The sequence below is a fragment of the Astatotilapia calliptera genome, chromosome 3 (assembly GCF_964374335.1).
Source record: "Astatotilapia calliptera chromosome 3, fAstCal68.1, whole genome shotgun sequence".
In the NCBI taxonomy this organism is placed as follows: Eukaryota; Metazoa; Chordata; class Actinopteri; order Cichliformes; family Cichlidae; genus Astatotilapia; species Astatotilapia calliptera.
Window position 1 is genome coordinate 15,954,032 of NC_137424.1, and position 8,204 is coordinate 15,962,235.

Here is an 8,204-nt window from a genome sequence, read left to right on the forward strand (position 1 = left end):
GTCACCCCCCCCCCGCTCCGCCACTGATCTACACACAGGGTAGACTCTTGATGGAGTGATGAAGATCGGATATCTGCAGACATACCTAGGGGGTCAGAGGTAGTGATGTGCGATACCACTGATTTTCTTTGCGATCCGATACCAAGTAATATTCAGGGTGGTATCGACGATACTGATCTGATACCAATACTTTGTACAAAAACTTATTTTATTTATTGTATCTCAAATTATAGCGTCATAATGATTACAGGACATCAGATTTCTTGTTCTTATCACTTAATAATGCAGAGTTCATCATATAGAAATAAAAAAACTGAAGTTGTTATAGTTAAGAGTAGTTAAGAATAGTTAAGAATGACTTAGACTACGATTTAATATGAATGAGAACATGTTCATAAATGGATGCAATCAAAGATTTCATCAATCCCTGATTTAGAGACAACAGAACATTTGGTTTGATTTCACAAGATAAGAATGACGACTGAGTTGGAAGATTGTTTTACGTTTAGTCAAATCTTTCATACATAAAGTCGGATTACAAAATCATCCCCTAAATTTGTTGTTTTATTCAAGGAATTGAAATTATAGAGAAAATCTGTGAAATGACTTAAAGAAAACAAACCACAAAAACTCTATGATGCTCTAAACCTCCTGGTTTAGGTCGGACACCTTTCTGATGATGAGTGCATCTAACATTTCCTCAGAAGTCAATGTGCCATATGATTGCATTAGCAATAAATTACACACTATATAGAACCACTTTATAGGATTATATTTGTGCGCAGATGTTTGCAGCTATCAGCGAATATTTATCTGCTATTTTGAAACAAAGAAAGACTTTTTATCCATAACAGCAAATGAAATGTACAACATAAAATACAAATGCTATTTATGGTCTCCTCACAACAATGATAAGAAAAATAAACTGGGCCAATATGTCATGTTTCTTAATACAGAGACACACATGTTAATGTGATCTCTGGTCTCCTCTGATTCATGTTTGTGCTGTAATGTGACAAAATGTGGGAAAGTTCAAGGGGGCCAACACTCGGACCGGCGGCCGCCTCGGGTCTCTGCTCCTCCTGCCTCCCCTTTCCCTCATCCACCTGCTGCCTCTGTGGAAGCTCCGCCATAGCCACCACCAAACAACTGACTTATTTTTACACATCGACCAGCATCCGGACAATCCGCCATCTTTCATTGTTTATACCGTTACAAAAAAATAAAAAAACATCATCAGCCCATAAAAACGAAAAATCATCATCGGTATGCCCGATGGCCAGTCCAGCTATGGTCGTGCCATCAGTTAACCCTTCACGTGGCAGCTGTGACACGCGTGCCCAGGGTTGCCGACCCCTGCTCTAAAGAATCTGATTTGGATTCCTGAGATCAAATATATTTTCCTTTGGCTTTGTTTTCTTCCATTTGTGGCTTTAATGTAGTGTTACATCCTGTTTGTTTGTTTCCCTCTGTATACATGTCCAGATTCACTGTTATGTTTCTATTCTTACATTGCTGTGTGATCACTGTTCCCTCTGCTGACTGATGTGACCTTTTGTATCTCACACTGATACTTGTCATATTTGTATCTGCGCCTAAAAGATAAAAAGTTTTCCATGCTAAAACACAGCTCCACCTCCTGCAGTTCTCCCTCTGAACCACTAGATGTCTCTTGAAGGAAACGGTTTCCAGTGCCTAATCCATGGATCGACTTCCTTCGAGGCATGGACGTCTATCAGCAGAGAATGTACCTTCACCTATCAGCAGAGAATGTCCCTTAGTCTGTAACACAGCCAAATATATTCTCAAGTAATATTCAAGCATGCCATTCAGCGTGTTAGTACGAGCTCGGCAGCAGCTTGGGAGAACAAGAAAACAGAGACTGCTTTAGATTGTCTTCCCAAATTGACTCAACTTTATTCACAAGTACAACAGTTTATATAGAGGGTAAAATTCATGAGACAGCAGATTATCAGTTTAAACCAGTACAGACCAAGATAAGGGAGCGTCTTCCTGCCCTTGGGTGAAGAAGCATCCTTTGTGTAGTTTATCAGTTCAGCTACAATTGTGATTATCTCAGCGACATATTTTCAAGGCACAAAATAAAGAGTTCTTACATTAGTGAATTCTGAAACAAACCATCTGGCCTTCAACAGGCGTCTCCTAAGAGATTAAGAAACTAATGTAGCTGAGGGAGTGATCTCTGTGGTATTTCAACCTTGTACCAGCCTGTGATTCTCACACATCAATTCTTGGGTCAAAGAGAAAAACACTGAAACAAAGGGGCCTTATTGAATGACAGAGTTTTCCTGCATAATGTCACTATAAAACAATATCCAGTAAATGCTCCCATGGTACTAAAATACCTAACAGTTCCCCTCTTTTATTATTTTTAAAAATAATAACTCAATAGAAAGGAAAAATCACAAATGTAATAAGATAATATAAAAAGCAAATCATAAAATGTAACTGGTCTGTCGAGCAGGCTTAATATCAAATAAAAATCCTAAGGTTAATGCAGTAGATATGATTAATAACCTAAATATATAAAAAACACAGTTCTTCAGTCGTCTCCTGGCCTGGTCCCAGGTTCGAGAGACCCCGTATAAGCGTCGTGTGATGACAATGGGCATTTCATTTTCTCCATTATCAGGATGGAATGAGTCTATCTTTATCAGGTTAGACATTGTGTGGTACTCTAGGCTTTCTGTTCCTGCTGGATGTTCGAGTACCTTGTTGTTGTTCAGGCGGGGGATCAAAGGGCTTTCTGAGTCTTGGCTCTTTCCGGCGTTGTGTGTTAATCAGTGATTGTGTGTGTGTAGGTGTATTGAATCCGGGCGCTGGCTCGCCTGAGTCGTCATCTGTAGGTGTATTGAATCCGGGCGCTGGCTCGCCGGAGACGTCATCTACTTGATCCGACGCCTTAGGTGGTTTGGTGGGGCTGGTCTTAACCCTGCTGGCATGAATCCACTGAGGTTGTCCGTCTGTTAGGATGCTGGTTCTCGTCACTGCAAGTACAGTCTGGGGGCTGGAACATGCGCAGCCTCCCCGAATTTCCTTGGTTTTAGCGACTTCACCAACACCGCATCTCCTTGTCTCCACTGGTGGAACTGTGGAGGGGAAAGGCTGAGAGAGACAAACTTTCTGATAGTTATTATTCAGTGTTTCTACCAGGTTATGAACATAGTCAGACAATGCAGTGTCTATGTCCCCTTCCAATAGCGGTGCCCCTCTGGAGGCTGACCATGGTGTTGGAAACGGTCTTCCCATGATTATTTCAAATGGAGATAATTTGGTTGCTGCGGATGGAGTCATTCTAATCTCACAGAGGACTTGAGGAAGTAATTTGATCCAGGTCATTCCTGTTTCTATCATTGCTTTAGTCAGGCGGTTTTTTATGGTCCTATTCATTCTTTCTACAACTCCTGAACTCTGAGGATGGTATGGCACATGATATTTCCAGTCTATTGCTAGAGTTTTAGCACACTTTTGAATTACTTCTGATGTGAATGAAGGTCCTCTATCACTGTTAATTTGGTGAGGTATTCCAAATCTGGGTATTATTTCATTGCACAACTTTTGACAGACTACTTCTGCAGTTTCTTTTGATGTTGGATAAGCTTCTACCCATTTACTAAATTGGTCCACTATTACCAGTAAGTACTTGATGCTTCCTTGTGCTGGCATATGTGTAAAATCGATTTGTAATGTATGAAATGGGAAATCTGGTTGTGGTAAATGCTGATGTTTTGCTTTTGGTTTTCCTACATTAGTTCGTGCACATGTTAGACAGGTTGCTAATATGCGTTTTACTGCGTGTGATGTTTTCTCGATTACAAATCTTGATTTTATTGCTCCTATTACCCCTCTTTGTCCGACATGACTCACACCGTGAAAATGGCAGACAAGGATTGGCAGTAGTGAAGATGGGAGGGCAATCAAACCCTCAAGGTTTTTGTATAAGCCGTCTCTGTTATCTAAGGTACAATTATTACTTTCCCAGTAAGTGTAATCTGAGGCAGAGGCTTGCTCTTGTATGAATTTTAGGTCAACATTTGTTTCTAAATAGTCTGGGAGTGTGACAAGTGGCAGCTGTAAAGGCAAAGATAATACTTCCTTTCTGGGTGGTTGCTGTGAGGCAGCAGCTGCTTTCGCGGTTACGTCTGCAAGAGCATTTCCCACTGCTTCGTCTGTGTCAGCCGTGCTGTGCCCCTTCGTTTTAACAACTGCAATTGCCGATGGCAGCTGTATAGCCTGCAAAAGTCTTTGAACAAGATCAGAATTAGCGATCGATTTTCCATCAGCAGATGTGAAGCCTCTCTGTCTCCACAATGTGCCAAAGTCATGCACCACACCGAATGCATAACGGCTATCAGTGTAAATTGTTACTCGCTTATCCACATGTGGCTCACAGGCGCGTATTAAAGCCATGAGCTCTGCTTTTTGTGCTGAGTGAAACGGTAATGAGTGAGCCTCTAGTATGATGTCAGGCAATGTGACCACTGAATAGCCACAAAGAAATGAGTTGTCATTTGGTTTTGAACAGGACCCGTCCACATAAACAATGACTGAGTCTGGGATTGGTGTCTGCTCTAAGTCTGGGCGTGGTGCTGTGGATTCCTGTATACGTGTCATACAATCATGATCGTCAGGGTCGTCTGAACCATCCTGTCGGTCAGAGGAACACAGCATACGAATAAGTAAGTGTGCTGGCGAATTGGGTGTGCTGTTTGCTTTTATAGTGAGATTAGCTGTTGAAGTCAGTGTAGCTTCATAACCTGAGCGACGTTGTGCGGTCATATGTTGTGTAGTTATGTTTGCTAGAATGGTCGTGACCTGGTGATTGGTGTGTAGAATAGTGTCATGTGAGAGTGTGAGCTTCTCGCAGTCCCTTATCATGATAGAGCAAGCTGCTACTGCTCTCAGGCAGGCCGGCATCCCCTGAACTACCGCAGGCAGAGTCAGGCAGACCCAAACAAGGGGCGGAGGTCAGCGCTCCCTTTAATGCATTGAAAGAGGCAGTCATTTCTGTGGACCACAGTATTCGAGGAGGCTTGTCTTTTTTGCAGCATTCACGCAGAATGTGGTCATGAAAAGAACAGTCTGGTATCCACTGTCTGCAATAGTTCACCATGCCTAGGAAGGACAACATTTCCTTCTGTGTAGTGGGCCGAGGGACGGAGGTCACAGCTTTGACCCTGTCTGTAGTCATGGAACGTTGTCCGTGAGACAGTGTAAATCCCAAATATTGAACAGAAGTCTGACAGTACTGCATTTTCTTTGCTGATGCTTTGTGGCCAGTCTGTTGGAGGTGCTGGAGTAGCATGTGTGTAGCAGTTTGACATAGTTTTTCACTCGGAGCACAGAGGAGGAGGTCATCCACATACTGGATCAAGGTACAGCCCTGAGGAGGAGTGAAGCTGTCCAGGGTAGCACGGACCACCATTGAGAAAGCAGCAGGGCTGTCTATCATGCCCTGAGGCAAACGTGTCCAGGTGTACTGCTTATTTCTATGTGTGAATGCAAATATCGGCTGTGTGTCTTCATGCACAGGTACTGAGAAAAAGGCGGAGCACAAATCCACCACAGTAAAATGTGTAGATGTTGCTGGAATAGCTGTCAGTATGCTGGGAACGTCTGGGACGAGAGGTGGCAGAGGCATAATGACTACATTAATTTGCCTTAAGTCTTGTGTGAAACGCCATACGCCAGGTTTGTTAGGCTTTGGCACAGGATTGACAGGAGTGTTATATGGAGATACTGTGGGCTTTATTACTCCAGCTGTCAATAAATCTCCTATGATGATGTCTAAGGCTGCGGCTTTTTCAGCGGAAATGGGATATTGCTTGACATATACCGGCTTGTTGTTTTTCAGCTGAGCATGATAAGGTGTACAGTCAATAAATCCTACATCATTCTCACCTCTTGACCATAATGTCATGTTCTGATATTCAGCTGGCAATGTGACAGCAGAGATAGTACAGTGTATGGGGTAGGTTAGATCTATGTGTCGACATGGTGCAGTAATGTCATAACCTATGTCTGAGTTATGTGACAAAACCACTGTTTGGCCTTCACTGGTGTGAGCAGTTATCATGTTGTTGAACAGTGTGAGAGAAACAAATATGTGGCTTCCAGGCATGGGGCTACCTGGTAACGGTGTTTGCACATGTTTTTGACACAGAGTGTGACGTGGGATACCAGTCAGATGGATATTGAGTTCATTCTCCGCTGAGGCGTCCAGCTGACACAGAGGCTGTTCCTTCTCCATGGTGTCGGTGCAAAGGGCAGAGAAAACATAAGCTGTTATCAGTATCTGCAAACATTTCACCCTTTGTGTTAAATGAAATACACAAGTTCATTTTTGCCATTAAATCTCTGCCTAATAGATTCACAGGCGAGTTTGGAATAATTATGAATGGATGATATGTAATTTCATCTGGTTTTGGGCCCCAGCGTGTCTTTAGAGAATGAGTTTTGGGGCATTGCACTAGAGTTCCGTTTATTCCCATGGTGTTGATGCACACAGAGGAAACAGGCCCACTATAGAATTTTCCAGACAGTGAACTTTTAGTGGCTCCACTGTCAACTAAAAAAGAATAAATCTTTTCACCTATTTCTATATCTAACATGGGCAAGCTTTCTGTGTTACGGGACAATTGCAAATGCAGCATTGTGTGTAGTGCTTCACACTGTCCCTCATCCTCACCTGGGCCTCCCTATTGTCGGTCCAGCCTTTCGTTATCATATGGGTGGGGATTAAAATGTGGATTATAAGGTTGCTGCCGAAGTGCAAAGGGGCCATTATTTTGATGTGATTCCTGTCTGCGTTGCCAGTTAACTTGTCTGGAAGAGCTCTGCTGACGCCTAGTGGCAGGAGCTGGTCCTGCGTTTTGTGGTTGAGACCCACGTGCTGCTGATTTGCATTCCCTCCTCCAGTGCCCTATTTTTCCACAGTAAAAACATACGTCTCCACTCCTATCTCTCCTTCTGAGATCTCCCTGCTGCGCTTGTTGAGGGGGCGGGGCCCCTGCATACATCATTTTCTCACTTTCCTCTGAGCCTTCAACATCAAAATTCAACATCATCTTAACAGTTTTAGCCTTCGTGCTGTTGGGGAAAAGATCTGCACCGGCTTTCGTTTTGACAAGTGTGATAAAGTTCTTTATCTTCATGTCATAGAGATTATCAGTGGCAGTCAGCTTCAATAGTTGTGAACATTCTGGATGAATATTGTTTAAGAATGTTGTTATGAAAATCTGATCATTTCCACCTTCAGGCATGCATGCCTCATTAGTCCAGCAGTGCATGAAACGTTTCATAAACACTAGAATAAATTCATCTGGCTTTTGCTTGCACATGGTTACTGCATTTAAATCGATTTTATCTCTAGACATTGTGAGCAGAAATTTCTTTAGATTTTGAAAAAAGGCTGTGATTTTGTCATCGTTTATCCACAAAAACGAGGTGGTGTTGGCTGCTTGGTCATTTTTAGGGTCTAGTTCCTCTACTTCTTCAATAAGCTGAGATTCAGTCACACCTGGGATTCGTTGACATAATATATATCTAAAATCAGGCCCACCCAAGTGGTGGTCCGCTATTTGTGATTTTATATTTTATTTTTTTCGGTTTTACAGTTAATTTTGATTTTTTATCGGACCCGTCTAAGGTCTTTGAATTATTCTGACCCATGGTCAGTGATTTCCAGAGGGGTTTAGACGCTTGAAGGATTTAAGTTAGTTTTATTTTGCTGTGGCACACCTGAGGTTACTTGATTTTTTGCTAGCAATTTTATCTTTTTAGTGAGCAACTTCTCACTTTTTAACGAGCAACTTCTCGTTTTATGACCACAGGCAACTTCCTGTGTCCTTTCTGCTGGTGAGCAACTTCTTAGTTTATGACAGCAGGCAACTTCCTGTGTCCTTTCTGCTTTAATTTACAAAACAACAGGCAACTTCCTGTGTTTCTATGTGGGCCACTAAAGAAGGCTCCTCAGTGTATCCCACTTGTTACTATGTGGGCCACTGAAGAAGGCCTCGTCAGCGTATCCCGTTTCTATGTGGATCACTGAGAAAGGCATAACACAGTCTTATAAAATAAAAGACACGTGCCTACCTTCATCAGGATCCCACTTCTGACACCAAAATTGAAGGAAACGGTTTCCAGGGCCTAATCCATGGATCGACTTCCTTCGAGGCGTGGAC

At 42.6% G+C, this 8,204-nt stretch overlaps 1 long non-coding RNA gene across 1 annotated transcript; it reads right to left on the reverse strand.

Moving 5' to 3' along the window:
- Positions 1–1,892: 1,892 nt before the first annotated feature.
- On the reverse strand, positions 1,893–8,096 carry LOC145425290 (uncharacterized). Its single transcript, XR_013905951.1, has 2 exons — positions 6,151–8,096; positions 1,893–4,264 (listed from the first exon to the last, which is right to left on the reverse strand). It is a non-coding gene; the product is annotated as an uncharacterized LOC145425290 (long non-coding RNA).
- Between the last annotated feature and the right edge of the window lie 108 nt (positions 8,097–8,204).